Source organism: Dromaius novaehollandiae, chromosome 2 (genome assembly GCF_036370855.1).
Source record: "Dromaius novaehollandiae isolate bDroNov1 chromosome 2, bDroNov1.hap1, whole genome shotgun sequence".
Classification (NCBI taxonomy): Eukaryota; Metazoa; Chordata; class Aves; order Casuariiformes; family Dromaiidae; genus Dromaius; species Dromaius novaehollandiae.
This window is the reverse complement of record NC_088099.1, coordinates 146,117,390-146,137,019: the sequence shown is the minus strand read 5'-3', so window position 1 is coordinate 146,137,019 and position 19,630 is coordinate 146,117,390.

The window sequence follows — 19,630 nt, the reverse complement described above, 5'->3', positions numbered from 1 at the left end:
TTTGTATGGGGAAAAGTAGCTTTGATAGGGATAGTTCATACAGCTCTGATGGGCATTTTTTTAAGAGGAATGCTGGAAACTGGCGAGGATGTAGAAAAAAATGTTCAAACCATGCAAGTGTTGTAAGAAAATGTTTTACAATGATGGAAGTAAAAATTGCAGTCTGCCAACGCATTATGTGACGTGGCTGCATATGGGAAAGCATCTCAGTATGTTTCTTACAGTCCTGTGTTCCTAGGGTGCTTCACATGCAGTTGTGGAAACGATGCTAAACACTTTTCCATGAGAAAGCAAGAGAGACAGACAGATCACAAAATGATGGTAGTGGGTTTCCTTAATGCCTCCCTATGCTGTGTCAATGTGAATGATATGCTGGCGATCTCATTCTGCCAACATTAAAATATAGTAGAAATTTCAAGATGATTTTTTTAAAATCTAGCATCTGCCAGAACTGAATTGCATATTAGATCTAAACTTAGTGGACAGAAAAGAAATCACAGAACTACATGTCATGATTAGGCCATAATTGGATTATAACTAGATTATTATGTGGAGATAGAATAAACTCTAAAACACATATACTGTAATGTATGAAAAAGCTGGAAATAACACTGAAGTTGTGAAAGGTCTCACAAGATTAAAAAGAAGTATGAGCCAAAGAGATGAAAAAAATAATCAGAAAAATGTGAATGATAAATGGGATTTCTTTAAAAACATTCTACTTGCTATCCAAAAGTCCTTGATGATCTAGTAAAGAACTCATATTTATATATTAGATTTTTAATATTCTTCTATTTATTAGATCAATATCAAATAAAAATTTAAGGAAAAGAAAGTCTTCATTATAGGTAAGATATAAGGAGTCCAAAGGCATGATAATAGAAATAAAAAGTCACAAGAACAAATCAATGCCCATCAGGGCCAAATACAACAAGAAAAAGTTTTGGAAGTTCAGGAACAAAAAGAATCCTGATAATAATATTGGCCATTGAGAGAATGGAAATGAAAGAAGTGTCAATTATAATGGAGAAATAACAGAAGTGTTAAATAAATATTTCTATTATGCATTTGGGGAAAAGCCATGTGAATTAGTCATATTAGATGCTGATGCTGATACTGAAACACTTCTCAGTCCAACAGTTACTTGAGGATGTTAAACAGCAGCTACAAAAGCTAGACATTTTAAAATCAGGAGGTTCACATAATTTGCATCTGAGAGTTTTGTAAGAGCTTGCCGAAGAGCTCTTTGGATGATTAATGGTACTTTTCAGTAAGTCTTAGAACAGTTCAAAGTTTTGGAGGACAAAGCAAAAATTAAAGTTACACCAGCATTGAAAGGACTAAAATTACAACCCCAGTAATTTTAAGCCTGTCAGTTTTATATTGATCATAGGCAAAAAATAGAATTGGTGATGAAAGGCTCAATTAATAAAGAATGAAGGAGCTTCACACAATTAATCCCTAAAACATAGTTTCCTGGAAAACAGCTCAGAAACTGACCTGATTTTTTTTGTGGATGGACTTGCAAGTTGGTTAAAAAGCAAGGCTTGTAAAATATTCAATTGAATATTGTGGAATATTTCAATCAAGAACAATGTAGCTCCTTCCCTGGAGTATCCTATTTGGATTAGATGCCATAATATCATAATATATGGGTCATCATCACTGCATAGGTCTATTTTTAGTGGTGACCCATAGTTCTTGGTTTTGGTTTGTCAATTTTTCTAACTGAAGACCTGAAAGGAAATCTTTACTGAGGTTTGTGGATGAGGCAAAGATTAGGGAGCAGTAAGTAATAGAGAGGGTGGCTACTATGGAGGATGGGTCTTCTGACTCCAGCACACTGGTAAAGGTAATGTCATACTTCTGGGAACGCAGAAAGGGAGCCTCGCGTGTGAGATGGGTGGCTCTGCTTTCTCAGCAATAGCTCTCAAAAGGACACTGTCTTGTTAAGTAATATCCTAAATAAGCTAATAACATCCTTGAATGTACAGAAAGGATAGCATGTGTGGGTGTAGGGAGATCAGAAGGGGTAAAAGAAGAGAAAACATATCTTCCAGTGAAAGGCTCAGGGGGTTGAATCTGTTTATTTGATCAAAGAAGCAGTTAGAATTTTAGGGCTCCTTGAGTCTATATTTAATGACACAATCTTACAATCTTTCTTGTAGAACTGTACAGTGTTGAGGACATGATACAGTCATGCTGAAGAGACGGATCAGGGTTTTGTAAGGAAAGGGCCTCTTGTCTGTAGCTTCTCTTCTTGCAGAAGTTAGAAGATATAGGGTAAATGCTACAGGTTTACCCTATAAGGAACTATAAGAAGACTAGGAACTAGGAAGACTATAGTCCTATAAGGACTATGGGAAGAAAAAAGTCCTATGATTAAGGCAGGTGAATGCTGCTTAGGAGGACTGCTTTCCACCTTTGCCTTTGCTACAGAAGACTTCCCAGCTTCTTAGTCTTTTGCAATCTTCATGGAATTTAATGGAGTTCTGGTGTGTGGCATCTTGTAATCTACACTGGAAGGCAGCAAGAAATAATAGAATGGTTTTCAGCTCAAGATCATGCAGTGGAATTTCACTATGAAATATGTTAAGCTACAGATCTGCATTTGTAGGGGAACAGTTGAAGACCATCACTTGGTTGAAGAATATCACTTGAGATTACTGCAACAAACAACTGGGTAGTGTGGAAGAAGCTTTGCAGTAGGAAAGAGTCCTGTATGGTCAATAAGATAAAATAGATGACTAAATAGCTCTTTCTACATGCTGTGATTTGATATGATTTTTTCCCATGACTTGAAATGGCTCTCCTGATGTGCAGATGGCCATACAGTCATATACGAAGAAGACTGTTTAAAACACACTTTAATTTACCACAGTGCATGTTCTGTGAGTGCACGGGAAACCAGTTCAGCGTTTTAAATATGGGATTCATGAGAAAATCTGAAATCAGCTTGTAAAGACATATGTTTAGAGATTAATGATAGAATAATGGGAGTCTTAGGCTCTCTTTAAGAACCAAGTTACATTTATACTCCCACTAGACCTACAGGATGGCTTTTCACTGCATTGCCTGAGGCTTCAACAAGATGATAATTTAATCTTATAAATAATAGATTTGTTAAGAATATCTTCTTTCTTCCTTTTGTGCTAGTATGTTCACATTATTATGCAAACATTTGTAAATAGGCTGATTACATATCTCTACTTATAAGATGTTCCTGTTTTGTGACTTTTTTTGTTCTTACTTTGATCTTTCCACAAATATGGAATAATAATTTAAGAATCTTTTGTTTTTCTCTTAGTAACAGGTGTTTGCCTCCCATATATCTTTAAAGGAAAGATATTCTCAGTGGATCCTATTCACAGTGGGGATATATCTTGGGAGTCATGCTAGCACCGCAGATGATGAGGTCTTGCTAAGAAAAGCAGCCACAGATGAAAGTGAAGACAATTTGCTCTCCTATGAGACACTGTGACAACAGTTCAAAGTTGGAACATTTTTGTTTCAGCTGAGTGTCCTCCTGTCCCACCTCATTTTCAAGTGCTTTATTTTATGATTAAAAGTTCACTTTTCCTGAGAATGTTAATTTAGTCACAACCCCAGGCTTTCCACCAAAATCGTTTGCCCATTAGAGAACAGGGAGAAGAACGCAGAAAAGGTTGGACTGCAAAACCAGAACCTTGTTGCAAAATCAGAAGCTCAGAATAGTAATTTAAGCATATTTGCCCTGTGCTTTTCAGACCATCTCAGGCAAGTCAAGCAACTGTGTCAGAGAGAAATGGATCTGCCCAAAAATAGTACTGACAGTCTGTGGCTGAGATTGGGCTGTGGGGTGGGTGCATACTATTTCCACTCTGTTCAGAGCCACACTCTGGCTGCCTCCTGGCTTGTGTGCCAGCTTCCCTTCCCACAGACGCTGGACACGAGCGTGTGGTCAGAGGGCCAGAGATGTGTCTACTTGGGCTTGTCCCGGCGTGGAGCTGGGATGTGATTAGGTGGGCATCCGGGCTCCGTTTCCCGGGAACTGGGAAATGCTCCCAGGTGTCACGGGAGTGACGTGCTGAAGTTTTGTGCCGGTGAATAAAGAGGTACTCAGATAATATAGTAAGAGGTTCCATATAAGTGTACCTATATAAACAGTAATCAGCAAAGTGAAACTGCTTTTGAAGATTATTTAGACAGGTCTGTGCTGTGCCCTGCAACACTGAGTTTATAGAAAAGCCCAGCCAGAAAAGCACTCTACACCCAGATATCATAACAAAAGTGACACCCAGGGTAGTAAAATAAATATTTAATTTCTTCATCTTCCCATATCCATCCCAGACATCCAGCTAACTCTAATAATACTTTACGTTATAATACTTTACAAATACAAGTATGCTAAATTAATGTAAGTGTTTTGATAGATACTTGTGAGTTCATTTTTCACTCTCTGCCCAGTGATGGCTTTCCAACTGCAGGACAAAGTACTGGGAGCTGGCTTTTTGCATGCTTTAAACGTATCAAGCCTAAAAGCCAAAGTAGCTTTTGAAACACTAATAATATCACTCAGTGCCTATATTACTCTTTACATCTTCAGAATCTTTTACAAACAGCCATCAATGAACTATGGTAATAGCTTTATTGTATGTAAACCTGCCTCATTATTCCTCCAAGGTCTGGTCTTTGTGCCTGTGAGAATAGCACACTGATGCTTCAGATGACTAAGCACTGAAACTTAGCTGGAGATAGCTTTGGTTTTCCCTGTACCTCTCACAATAGCAGGTTAGAAATTGCATCTTGCAGTTTTGGAAAGGAGGTCTGCTCTGCCACAGTGACCTAAGAGCTGAGGGGTGCTCGGCGCAGTGAGGTGCTGCACATCCAACCACCCAAGGCTGTCTCCGGGCTTCTCTGTTCCCCTCCGCCACCCGTTTGGACTACAGGTTCTCTGGGCACAGGCCATCTTCCTCCCACTTTGTAGGTGTCCAGTGAGGTCTTGTTCCATGATTAGGACTTCTGGAGCTTTCAGGAGTGTAGACATGAGTTGCTATAAATTGGCATCAAAGAGGACTTTTCCAGATGCTAATAGTGGCAAAACACATGGCTGGGACTCTGAGAGGACATTACATGGGGGGCACACCAGCATAGGCTGGACCCAGCTTGGAGCTCAGCTGCTCACTGTCACCTCTTGCCTTGGCCTGCAGATGTGTCTCCTGTAGTCTGAGACCCTCTGGGGATGGGAAAAGCAAAGGGCAGCTGGAGTGGGGAAAAAGCAGATGGACTAGGAAATGCAAAGAAACCCGTTCAATTCCCGAAAGGTTTCATGGGTGAAAATCCTAGCTGCGGGAGAAGTGCCTGCTGACAGGGGACGGGAAGTGATTTTGGCTGTTTCTTCCTCCCACCATTCACACTCATCCTTAGGACCTCGCCCAGACCTGCCCTGCTCCTCCCTGACAAAAGTGTCTCCCAAATTCCCAGGGCCACAGTGCCACTGTCGTCCGGATGGTGCTGTGCCCCTGCAGCAGCCGGGTGCAGACTGCATTTTACTGTCTGAGCATGGCTGCGAGACCGTTGTGTTTGCGTCTCTGAAAGTAAACTGGACGTCAAATACATTTCCCATCTGGTATCTATTAAAATAATGTGTGCGTGTGTGTGTGTGTATTAAATGTGGACACACTCTCTGATTTCAAATATAGAATGAAATACATGTTTTAAATGATGTTTTAATTTTGTCTCTTTTGTTAACTGGAAAGATCCTTTATTTTAGAGTTTGTGCAAACTATTTTACTTAACATATTATCTGTAATAGATTGCATAAGCTTGACCATTATCTGCATTAGTCATCACTTAAGACCACGGAATATAACTCATGGCAGTCTGGATTTAATGAATGTTTGAATTAACCTATACCTAATTTCTTGTGTTTTAAAACCTAAATCTCATTGAAAGCTGAGCTTTGTTTACTTCCCAAAATTGATCTGAGGGCCATTTGGAACACTTAGTGTATTCTAAAATGTGATTGTATCAACAATACACGTTCTAGTTTGTTTTAAAGTGAGTTTTTCTTCCCTAGTTTACATAAATCATTTAAAAAAATCGTTCACTTTTTTGGATCATAATGTACTCACTTGGCTTTTAGACCTACATAGCTCACAGGCCAATTTTTCAAACAGGATTCTAAAGCTATTTGTGGATTACTTTCTGTTTGCTACTTGTAATCTGCATTCCTGAGGTAAGCATGCTAAAATGACTGAGGATTTTCATCGAGCTAAGTGATTATACTAAATAGGGCAATTTTGGGTGCTCTTAGCTTCTGTGTTTAAAAATACAATGCAGAAGAAACCAACACCACATTTTCTGTTAAACCACAGAGGGCACTGTTTGTTCTTAATATAAAATGACCCTATTACATAGATCCTTGTCACTCTTCATTAAGCAATTAACATAAGAGCTTAAAATTAGGCATTTTTTTTCCTTTTTGCTTCTTTGATTTATAAGTTAACTAGGCATTTCACAGTCAGAAACACTCTCATATTCTGTCAGTGTTTGGTAGTGACTATTCTATATTTTTTGGAACTTCCCTCCTTTCCCATTACTGCTTCATCACACTGCGTGGAGATAGTTTCCTTTATACCTGAGATTCTTGAGACTTAGTGCAAGAAACTGCCTCGAGATTTTTTCATGGTTAATTAGCACTCTATTTTTTAACTTGCTCTTTTGGATTAAAGTATTGAAGGAAGGGAGGCAGGGCAGCACTGGCAACAACTGGTGTTCTCAGGCTTCCTTGCGATTTTTCTTCTGGTGCTTTCTACCAGGGCACATAAGTGGCTGTGTGATGTGAGGGTGAAAGTCAATGATTTATTTATCTGTTAGGGCTACTTGAAATACTGTGAACCCAGCAAATATGTTTTTGATTACAATTTCTATTTTCTCAATAGAAAAATTCTCAGTTTGGAAAAATTCTTCCAAAACCCTACCTGACACAGAAAAGGCAAGAGCAAAATCTACAATTTTTGAAAAAAAAAAGAGTTTGCATCCTTGAATTCCATTATATTTATTTTTTTCTATCAAAAATACTGAAAGATAAAAACAAAAATAAAAATATGAGAGTTCCATATATAACACATGATGGATTTGTATTGCACTGGAGTTGTGTTGATGTGAAGTGGCCCTAGATCATTGTGCAGAGCATCATACATAGACAGTTTAATTTTTCTATAACCTAATTATCCTAAATAGCTAAAAGGAAAGAAGTACAACTGCAGTGAGCAGTTCATCTGCGCTGATGTTAACCATTGTGCAGGGTTGGGGCATCTTAGAAGCTTCTGAAGTATTATTTATTTCACTGTTGATTCAATGAAAGGTATATGAGGGCTTGTATGAGCATCTCCCTGTAACAGTGATCCCTATGGACATTGTTGGCGAATTCAGTTTCTTGTTTGCCCTGAGGCCTGGATATCTTTCAGTTCACTCCACCAACCTGTGTATGAGGCCAGTGCTGAGATCAGTGAGCTGCTCTGCAGTTCTTGATGCAGCATCGCACAGTATGAGCCAAGAACAGTGGGTTTTGCTTTCTCAGTGTGAAACAAGGACCTGGATGAGTTAGGACAAAGATGGCATTATTAGGTAGAGGCAAGCACTTGGAAAAGATTGCAGGAATTATATTTATCTCTGGAAGATAGGTTTGCCCAGGATCTCCTAATGGGGTTTGGGCAAGCTGTGAGTTATTCAGAGCTCCCAAGCTTACTGGTGGCTGTATGGCACCAAAATTTTGTGTATTATTTGTTGAAGTGGTAAAATGAAAAAGGCTTTGCCACTGATAATCACTCTGGTAAACACCACTGCTTTCTCTTCACAGAATCATAACATAACCGAGGTTGGAAGAAGCCTCAGGAGCTCTCTAGTACAACCTCCTGCTCAAAGCAGGGTCAGCTCTGAGATCAGATCAGGCTGCTCAGGGCTTTATCCAGTGGGGTCTTGAAAACCTCCACAGATGGAGACTGCACAGTCTCTTTGGACAACCTGTTGCAATGCTTAATTATCTGCTAAGTGACATTCATTATTCCTTCTATCAAGGTTGAACCTTTCTTGTTGCATTTTATGTCTGTCATCCATTGTCTTCCCTCAGCACTCTGCTGTGAAGAGTCTGGCTCCATCTTCTTCACAATCTCCCCCCAGATACTTGCACGCTGCTGTTCATCCCCCCGAAGCCTTCCCTGCTCCAGGCTAGACAAGCCCCATTCTCTCAGCTTCTCCTCACTGGAGAAGTGCTCCAGTCTCAACCATTTTGGCTGCCCTTTGCTGAACTTGCTGCAGCTGATCAGTGCCTTACCTGTAATGGGGGGCCCTAAACTGGATGCGGCACTCCAGATGGAGCCTAAAGAGTGCAGAGAAGAGGAGGATAATCACCGCCTCCCATCTACTGACTCCCATTACAAGTCCTTTGCTGCCACTGGGCACGCGGTGGCTCACATTCAGCTCACTGTCCACCAGGGCCCTTTCCTACAGGGCTGCTCCCCAGCCAGTCAGTCCCCAGCTGGGGGTTCTTCCTTCCTGGCTGCAGGGCTTCACACTTTTATCCTTGCTGAACTTCCTGAAGTACCTGTTGGCCCATTCCTCAAGCCTCTTTAGGTTCCTCTGGATGGCAGCCCTGAAGCTGAGAGCATTGACTGGTTCCCCCAGTTTAGGGTCATCTATGAATCTGATGAGAGTGAATTCTAACTCCTCCAGCAGATCATCAATAAAGATATTAAGCAGAATACGTCCCAGGATAGACCCTGAGGAACTCCATTTGTAACCAGCCATGACATAGAGCACTGCCCAGTAACCACCACCCTTTGAGCTGGACAATCTAACCAGCTTTTCACCCATCTTGTAGTCCATCAATCGAGATTGTAAAGTCTCATCTTGGGTACAAGCAAGCTGTAGAGGATTCTGTTGAAATCCTTGCTAAAGAAAGCCTTTCTTCCATTGGGAAAGACTCACTGGAAAGGTGCTGTTCTTGGGGCTGTACTTAAAAGGACATTTCATAGAGACAGCTACTGGAGCCTGTCCAGAGAAATATAAATCACACTGCCGGTGTCTAGGGTTTTTCCTTTTAAAAAATGAGACTGCGTGTTGAAATTCCCCTTTGAGAACAGTATGTGTAGCTGTTAGCGGGGGGAAGATGTGACCACATTAAAGGGCAGGGAAATATTTTACGCTCTTTCTACCTCTTGCTGTCCTCATCTCTGTCCCAGAGATATGTGGTGCCTCCTGCCAGGCAGAGGCAGAGGAATGTCCTGTCCACTGAGGGCATTGCTCATGGTGCTGCTCCGTGCAAGAAGGTGAGAGCAGCACTTTCTGCTGCAGGGAAAATGCAGCACTTTTGGAGCTGCATGTCAAATCTGCAATTTAATTTTCACTACTTGTCTCTTAACACTTCTAACACTCAAACACCTCCTTTGACAAAATTTAGCAACTCATCCCTTGCTACAAAGCAAAGGAAGATGAATTATGGAAGGGTTTTTTTAATAATATGTTGTAGGAAAGGCCTGAGCTGTTGTTAAAGGAACCTGAATATGAGATCATTCATACTAGCAAACAGCCAAACTCTTCTGCACAACTGGAATGTTGCTTTCATTCAAGGCACTGCTAGGCACAATGGCATTATCCTGCAGGTAATGTTACATGTTTGTGCATTTATTTTAGGATTGGGTCTGCATTTACCACTGGATAGTTATAAAAACATTTAGATAGTTCTGCAGAAGAATTTGATTTTTCGAAATAGTTTTCTTGTATTTCTTTGCCTGTCTGATTTTCAAAAACTTGAAACATAATGTGGGAAATAGGGCCACTAAGTCATTACAACAACTCTGCACAGCACAACTCTTGCTGTTTTTGGCTTTTCTTTCTCTTCCATATGCCAATTCATTCCTAGCTATGCTTATCGAGGGATCATAAGCATTTTCCATCTCATTTAATTTTTGAACCCAAAGTTCAGTATTCTGCAGCACAGAATATTGTAAATGCTTTAATTTGCTAAGTTTAGGCATATCTTGAATATCTAAATAACATTAAATAAAACGTTCCTTTGATTTTTCCTTTTAAGTGACATAGAATGAATTTGTAGAAGAGAAAGCAGTACTTAAGTTATCCATAATGCATCTGTTTATGTTTCCAACTGGTGTACTTTATCACCAAGTCATTGGTTTATATTATAAAATGATGGTTGTGTAATAAGTAGTTAGCAGAAACCACAGGCGCATCTTTGAAATAACACTAATGGCCATTTTTGATGAAATATATGAGACTTTGTGAAAATGATTTGATGAAGAAATGTATTTTCTTTACTTCCTATTAACAGTGAGTATGTCAAAGCCCTTTAATCTCTATCACACAACTAAATATTTTTTTTTCTATTTGGGATTTGTTTGAATTAGTGAGCACCATATAATAATCAAGACGCTTAAAAGCAAGTGAATTTGATCAGGGAGGCACTGGTTAACAGTACAAAGGGGAAAAATATCCACATGTAATGGTTTCAGATAGAAATACAATTAGTTGGTAACCTTGTGAATCAGTGATTCTGTCTTTCTATATCCATCAAGTTTGCAGAACTGAAGAGCCTTTTCTACTAGCTGAGTTTGTATATGTAAGAATTAACAGTGACTGATACAGCATGCTTGAAGGCCCAAGCACTATGACATTTTTAAGGCTAAGTTTTGCTCTGGAAGGATTACATCTTTGGTTTTATATGAAAGGTGCAGCCAGTCTTTAGTAATTCACAGCACTGCACATTGGAAGTTTTCTGGCATTTCACAAGTAAATGCTCTAACCATTTGCTAAGCTAAAATTAGATGTAATTGGATTCTTATTTAAAGATGTGGTCCTAGGAAAATTTAGCATTTATGCATCTTAAATGCTCTTGCTTAAAAAAGACACTTCCTCTACAGTTGAACTATGTTGTATTGTACAAGACCGATATCTTGCATAGGATATATTTAAAGAAATAATTTATGGTTAAATTTTTATGCACTGCTATATTTAACTGCTATTACAGCCAAGGCTGGTGATGCTACATATTTTCAGTCTTGTTTTCAGAGAATTTTGCTAAACTTTGTCCACTTTTTCCGGTGTTTTTTTCCATCTAAATTAAGATTACTTGCCTGATGTTGGGAGTGGGTTGTTTTGGGAAAGTTTCTACCAGCAGCTTTGTAGCTTTAAGAAATTATTTAATAAAAATATTTCTTTGTTCATATTTTTGGTATTTTGGAAAAAAATTAAGCTAGAGTACCCCCAGAATTTGATATCAGGACTTGCAATTTGACCTTTGTGTCATGATTGTGCTCTTGGTTATCTTCACGACATAAAATGTTGTTATTGTACAAGGTTTTGAAAAATCACAGATTTGTATATGCTTGGCAGAGACTTTTGACATAAGTGGCTAAAACCTTCACAATTCATTTTTAACTCAACATTCTTTGATTTGCTACATCCCCTAATTCATAAGTCAAGGGTGCAGAAGAGAGAGGAGTAGGCCAGTACAGGTTTGGGAGAGCAGGGAAGGATGAGACAGGCTTGGAAGTAAAGGATAGGGAAGTATATACCCACTAAAATACTCCTATCAGAGCCAAAATAGCAGCAAAACCATGTAACTCAATGTTCTTTTTCCATTGGGTTTTTATTTCTAGTCTTATAGGCTTGAAATAAATCATTGTTCAAGGAACATTGTCAAGATAGTAAAGTGAAGTACTCTATAGCCAGAAAATGCCAATATTAAGGTCACTTGGCCTTCATTTGGCCCCCTTTTTTCTACACGCAGGCCCAAATTACTTTTTCACATGATCCATTTTCCACAGAACCACTGCTTCCTTCTGCACACCCAATAAATATTTCTTAATTATTGAGCAGTTATTAACAATGTTGTGTTGCTCATTGCCCAGTGGGCAGGTAAAATCCACAGGAATTGAGACCAAAAGTGATTATTTATTTTGGTTGTCCTTTCTGAGGAGTCTAGGTTCTGCAGAGTACGTAGCATTAGATAGACTTAGACAGCTCCCAGTGACTTGTATCTGGGAATGCTTAAGAATCAAGTGCCAAGATCTTCAGCCAGGCATTCAGAAAATGAAGGCTATACAATTAGTGACCACATGTGAAATATCTGGCCTGGAACTAGTACCCAAGGTTTCAGAAGCTTCAACTATGAACTTCTCCACTTTCCTTCTGCAAGTTCCCTGCCTCACTTATTTTTCAACTTCTGCAAGAAAGGAAAGAGAAGCCCTACTCATAACAATCTTCCTTTTTATAATTTGGATCTGTTTCTAAAGCAGGCCTTTCCTGGGAATGGAATGGGACAGGGCCCTGTGAAAAATACCCATATCTAATAAAAAACAGTAAAATACTAGTTAAGTGTTAGTTATGCAGACAAACTTAGTTCTGATGTTTCCTGACTGTTGAATGCTTCACTTTTTTATTTTATGTTTAGCCAGTTTCCCTCAGATTTGGGAGAAATAGCAGCTTCACCACTGTTACATTCCTAAAAATTTTGAGAAGACTCATTTCATTTGAAATGAATGGCTCAGACCAACATCCCTGATGCAGATAAAGCCTAGAAGATCAGGCCATTATACTTCATTTGGGAATAGCAGGCTGTTCAAATGCCATATGCACCCTGCCCAGATAGTCAGCCCCTTTCATTCTTGCTCTTTGGGATGTCTGACAGAGCAAAGAGAGAGCCAGAGACTGTTTTGGTGGGGAGTGAGGGGTAGATAGGTGACAAAGGACACAAAGCTGTAGAAAAACAGACTCATTAATTCTGCTGCCTGTGGAGCACTGTGCATGTAATGACAACTTAAGCTACAAAATCCTTTGGGTTTTAGAGGTGACTCTGCCATTCACAGTCTTTCATCTACAGGTAAACTGTACACACTACTTCTTGGAGGGAGACTGGCCAAGGGGTTTCTCTTGCTTGTCCCATATGTTGCCACTGTGAGGAGAGAATTGATGTGGGAGCGCAGCCAAAATTTTAGACATTCGGATTCGGGGCTCTCCATCCTCTCACACACTCCATAAACAATAATTGAGGTCAAAATTACCAGCATGCTCAGGGCACTTTACACTGTTCAGGTGCAGCCAATCTAATGTAAAGCCATTTCAGCTTTTTGGCCAGGTCCAGAAGATCTGTGTTGCTTTAATGCACCAATAAACCTGCTCATAGGAATCAGACTAACCAAAAAGGTTTAGTTTGAGATTTTTTTATAGTTAAGGAATCCGAGGAACCCTAACTCTGTCTTTTAAGACCAGGACATTAGACTCATTAAGATGACATCTAGAGAGGATGAAATTTTGGATCTCTTGGATCCTGTTGTGGACCAGGAAATAATAATAAGAAAAAGAACCCAGGATGGATATTACATTTTTACATGGCGATGCACTGACATGGTTTCCATATGTTGCACTTGGAGTATATGACCTGCTCAGCATGGCCTAATGGCAACAGGAGTTTTGCTATTTGACTTCCTTGCGGGCAGGGATTTTGTCCTACGCAGTGAAGCATTTGTTATCTGTAACAGCTTCATTACTGTGAAGATTTGCATGGAGGCATTATAGGGACCTCCTTTCAGAAAGCTGCCATTGGTGAAGTGGATTTTGAATATCTTCAGGGGAAAAAGATTTATACTGAGAGAATCTCGTCCATGAGAATACAATGATCGCGTTCCCTGGGGTTTCTACGCTTGCATGAAGAGGAAGGATTAAAGGTTCAGGCTTATGACCCATTTGTCATGAAACCCTTTAATGATGACAGAAACTGTAGAACAGCCTCATATAGAATATGTATAAAGAGCAGAGTGACAAGGATATAGTGAGGCAATGGTGCATGGCCCTAATTTTAGAAGTATTCAAAGTGGGAGAATTAGAGGAGTTTACGACAGTAACAGAATATTTGAGTTTGGTTTCCCTTCCTCCCACAACTGCAAAACCCAAGCAATAAATGCTGTGTCTTGAAAAGCCCAGACGAGCATCTGGATGTACTCACCCTCCCTCTGTGTCCCCAACACCCTCTTCAAAATATAAGAATGTTAGTCCAAAACCCTAAAAACCTCAAAAACTACAATATGGAATGGGAAGAAAGAAAGAGAGCCCTATCACTCTGGCAATAGCAGGGGGTCACTGGTGAGGCTGCCTTGCCGATCCTATCTGTCCACCTCAGGCAGAATTGGACATTATTGCTCTGGAAACCGCCTCATCTCCCAGGTTCCTCGTGTGACGGCAGCCCTGGCAATCTTGCGCCTAACCAGGTCCCAGCTCAGCCCCAATCCCAAGGCGGGCAGAGGCTGTGGGACTCCATCGATGGTCTAGAATGGGCACAGTCAGCTGCTCTGTTTCATTTCAGATGGAAATGTTTGGATTTTCCCTTGTTGAAAAAACATGGGAAATTCCAAATGCATATTTTGTATTTCAGCTGGACCTAAATTTCAGAATTTCCCACAAAATGGAAATTCCCGCTCTTTGTTTAGCTGTAATTTGACAGAAGGGGCCTTTGAAGAGATGAAAAAGAGAGATGCAGCCTGATGTGAAGAGGAGAAAATGGGTGTGAGGCTCCAGGGCTACAGATCTGTAGCAATAGAGCAGTATTTCCTAATCTGAACATTCACATTTTAGCCAATAAAAATATTCTCTCTGCATTTTCTTGCTGAGCAGTTGGAATTTTTCAAAGGGAAAACTATACCAGCAAGATTTAGTTACCTGTCTTCAAAACAAGAGTGGCAGGCAGGGGCGAGGGAGGGAAAGGACGGTGTCCAAGGACACTAAGCAGTCGTCCTCTGCCCGGATGCCTGTTCAAACTCACATGAGCAATGGCCATCGCTGTCTGTGTGCGCTGCGGTGTGTGGCGTGCTGTTGGAGATCAGGTATATCTGTGTGCTGGCCTGCTAGGCACAGCTTTTTCACCCCAGGTTTTTCCTTGCAAAATAGCATGGCATTATGTATATCTGCCCTGAAATTGCAGTCAAGTGTCATTTGGTGCCAGAGAGGGAATGTGATTACATGACATGGTCACTCTGTGCATGCAACTGCTTATGTGAGCAAATATGAGCAATGCCCCCATAAGAAACAGTCTGGTCAAAAAGGAAAAAAATCCCACAGATTTGCCAAGGAGATTAAGCACAATGGCTGAGGTAGGGTTCATTGGTATTTATCTGACTATTTACCACTACAGGGGGCCAAAGGAGCCATACCTTATTTATTTGTTCTCAGATAACTTAAGTGGTCTTGAAAATATGACCCTGCAGGTATGGAAATAGGGCTATATGTGTGAAGAAATCTTGGGTAATTCATATGCATTTTTAAGTGTCTTTTAAAAATAGAATCTGAAGGAAGATCCTGAACAGCAAGTGTAAAATGTTTATTCAGTGGGCTACCCAGCAGGCTGTTTACTTCTGTAGTTTTTGCTGTTTATCTTGACAAATGTCTTGTTTCCGAAATCGCAGGATAGGAAATGCCTCCACTGACTTAATTTAGATAGTTCAGTTTCAGGGCTACCCACTGCACTTTGCATTTCAAGATTTTGCAATTAGGAACCTCCATCTGGACACGTCCCAGTGCAAATGAGATTTCCTGCTGTTAATACACTTCTTATATTTCCTTATATAAACATTGTTTTATTATATAAAGAAATCATGTTATTAATCTTCACCGTGTGTCTGGACTGTTGGTTCAGACATGGAAAACGAGGCCATTTTCAAACACTTGAGGTACCTAGGCCAGACGTTGCTGTGAAGCGGCATGAGTTCATTAACCTGGAGCGACTTCCAGCAATTTACATGTGATGGGCCTACGGTTCTTTCAGAGGGGAAATACAGTTTAGAGCACAATATCTTAAGATAATATTTGACATTACTCAGAATCTAAATATCTCTGGCTTGCCATTAAGATATTATATCTGTGGCTTTGCTGATGTGAAACATGGCTATTCACTGAAACAGGCATATTTGAAATGAGATCGTTACTTGCGCAATCACTTACTAGTCATGTTTTCCTAAGCAGACTGTCAGCGTTCGCCATGAGAATATGCTTATTTAAACAGTTATCTGGGTGGATTTTAGGGGACTGGATGTGATACATTTGTAAGGTTTGCTGTGTAAGGTAACCTGTGCTGCTGTGCAGTCCTCACAAGTTTTACTTTCTTACAGTCACAGTCAATTAAAGCTGACCTGGCAAGGGACCAGGGAGCCTTTGGGAGGATTAGTGGTTATTAGTGTCATTGCCTCTTCTACTGTAAAAACAGTGGCGATGTTATGAGCGGCCAACGAGGCATCATCCGTGCAGAAGCGTAGCTGGGAGCGGCACCAGTGAGCTGCGATTTGGTTTCTGCAGGGGCACCTGGATCTCGGTGGAGCCTCGTTTTGCTCCTGGTCTTCGTCCCCCCGTTTGCAAGCGAGTGCCCGGTGCATTAGCCGAATCTCCCGAGCTGCGCGCCGGCACACGGGGCTGCACGCGGGGCGTTGGCGGCGCGGGCCACGGGGCTCCCGCCGGCTGCTCGGCCCGGCCGGGGGCAGCGAGGCGCCGGCCCGTCCCTCGGCGCGCGGCTCTGCAGGGCTTTGTCTCCGTTTCTTCCTTTCTGCTTCGTGCGCCGGAGGCACGGCCAGCGCTGAACTTTTTACCTCCCGTGCTAAGTATTTTTTGTGCTGGGGAAAACGGCCATTAAAATGATTTGTGAAATAAATACTATCACTAGGGCAGGTGTTGGACCTGTAAACAGTTAATTGACAGTGCTCTGCAGATGTTGGCTATTTCTTTTGAGATGTCTGCCAGCTAATATTATCTGATAGCAGCCCATTCAGTTGATGAATCTGTCGTTTTGTAATTGAGCTACCGGGATGGTTTCTGTGTCGATGAGCTTGCACGCCTCGGTTCAGAAGAGCCTCACAATCTGCAACTACCTTCAGACATTCAAGCTATAATACGGTTAACATTTTACAATCATCCTGACAAGAGAGAAACTTGAAGTAGAAAAATCAAAGCGTGTTGGTTTTGTGTGCCTTTGAGACGCATGGCAAGCTACTTTTTAAATTGTTGTAAGGCTCATAAGGGCCCTGGCCGGCACAAGGATCGGCACACGGCAGAAGATGGGGCGTACTGCCCGGAAGAGACTTGGCCAGAACTTGTTTGCCGAAACTTGGTCAAATCGTATTTCTGTGTAACATCTTTGTTCAGGACATTTCAGCTGGTTCATGTTTTAATAATATTTGCAAACAAACTGTGCTCTAAAAGGCGTACCTGAAACTCAAAAGTTAATTCAGGATGAATGATTAGAAGAAATAGGGAATGTGTCTGAGATAGACTGATCTGCATTTTGAACCATTCAAATCAAAACCATTTTGCAAATGTAAAGCATAACAATATTTGGAAATTGGTCCTTGGAATATTGTTTTTTCTGTTTATCAGATTCAAACAGATCTCAATACCAGCCATAATAATTTCAGCTATGTTTAGTATTTTTTCTGTTCGGTGAAACAAAAGATGCTTTATACTCGAGGGTAGTGCAAGCCTGGGAAGAAACTGGAATTGGAATGGAAAGTTATCTATATAAGCACAGGCAAAAAAAGAGAGAAACATTTCAGAAAAATATTAGCGTCAAGGAGTTTGTGGTGGAATTGCATTTGAGTTGCGCCCTCCTAAAAAGAGCCCTAACTAAAGCAGATAATCAATTTGTCACGTAGTCAGCCTGCTCAGGTTACCTCCTTGATGTTTCGGGCTGCGGGCACCCTTCTTCAGGACTTTGTTGCTCACCGTGGCCGCAGCCATGGGGCTGCGGATGAATAGGACGGAGTGGCGGGAGGGTAAATGTGAGAGCCCTGTGTTTTTAGACAGTTCTTTTGCTTCTGGAAAAGTTAATTAGGAAGTGAAACCTTAAGCAGTTGACAGTGCGCATTGTTGGCTGCTAGTGCTCTGTGACAAATACCACTGAAAGGTACTTCACTTTCTTTTGTAAACAGAAAGGTAAGGAATTTGCACAAAAATGTATTGGTGAAGATCTGCTTTTCATCATGGACTAACCACATAGTAAACAACAGAAATAACTTGTTTTAATAAAGTATGGTGTTGAAACATTTATCAGCAAGCTCTTTCTCTCCATTTCAAAGGTATGTTTAGGTAAGAGGAACTGTTGCCTTGAAGAAACCCAATCTGAATTTTTTTTATAACATTTTCTTTGGGTCAAGGTCAGGAAACTTAAGGAAAAGTTTGACTTTTGGACCATCATACAATTACGCCTGAGTTGATTAATACAGTATGCTGAAACAGTCAGCTAAGAATTTCTTACTGCTTTAAATATATCCTAAATAGTAGTTACTCACATAAAATTATTCTAGTAGTTACATTATAAAAAGCATGACTTCATTTTTATTGTCATTTTTTGCATGTAGCCATGCAGAGTTATGAGGCAAGTGTAATAATCCATGTATTTTAATTTCTCTATATAACAATAAAAAAATTAACATACCTTTCTCTTACAGGCTAAGTTCCCTTGAGTGGCACCAATATAAGTCTCTGGAGAATTAATAAACTAGACCTGGGGACATCAGAGCTAAAGCCTGTTAAAACAGCTGTATGTAGCACTTCAATTGAACCAGACTTTAGTGGTGCACTTGTGAAACCAAATGGAGAGTGGTAAGGAGGTGGCTTAAATCCACAATAAATGCCCATTTCAGAATAAAGGTTGCTGTATTTTACCCTAACACTTCTAACTCCTCTGCAGGTGGATCAGCTTTACGCAACTTTTCCTCTCACAGGTTTTGACAGTAATACAGAGTGACACAGGAAAATATTAATTCGCAGAATCACAGAATCAGAGAAGGGTTGAGGTTGGAAAGGACCTCTGGAGATCAGCTAGTCCAACCCCCCTGCTCAAGCAGGGTCACCTCGAGCACATTGCACAGGATTGTGTCCAGACAGCTTTTCATTATCTCCAAGGAAGGAGACTTCACTCCCTGGGCAGCCTGTGCCAGTGCTCAGTCACCATCACAGTAAAGAAAATTTTCTTCATGTTCAGATGGAATTTCCTGTGTTTCAAGTTAGTGCCTGTTGCCTCTCGTCCTATTGCTGGGCACCACTGAGAAGAGTCTGGCCCCATCCTCTTTTACCCTCCCTTTGGATACTTATGCACATCGATAAGATCCCCCCTCAGTCTTCTCTTCTCCAATCTGAACAGGCCAGCTCTCTCAGCCTTTCCTCATACAAGAGATGCTCCAGTCCCTTAATCATCTTAGCAGCCCTTCGCTGGACTCGCTCCAGTAGCTCTACATCTCTCTTGCATTGGGGACCCCAGAACTGAAATTATTTGAGGACGATATAAAGGATACAGCAGTTGTGGGAGCAAGATGTCCAGCTCTGCAGCTGGGCACAGATGACCACTGCACCAAGTGGCATCCGGCTGGAAAAAAGCATAGAAGAAACGGCACCCCAACCTTCACAGCTATGAGATGTGCCTGCAGGCAGATGGCGAGTGTCATATAGAGCAATGGCGCTGAACAGGCTATTTGCCAAACGAGCACCTGGCCTCTCTGCAGCTTCGGTGCTCCCTGGACCGCCCAGGTGGCAGCAGCGGGAGCATGGGACCGGCCCTGCTGCTGGATGGGCATGCCCCCAGCATGGCTGTGCCTTT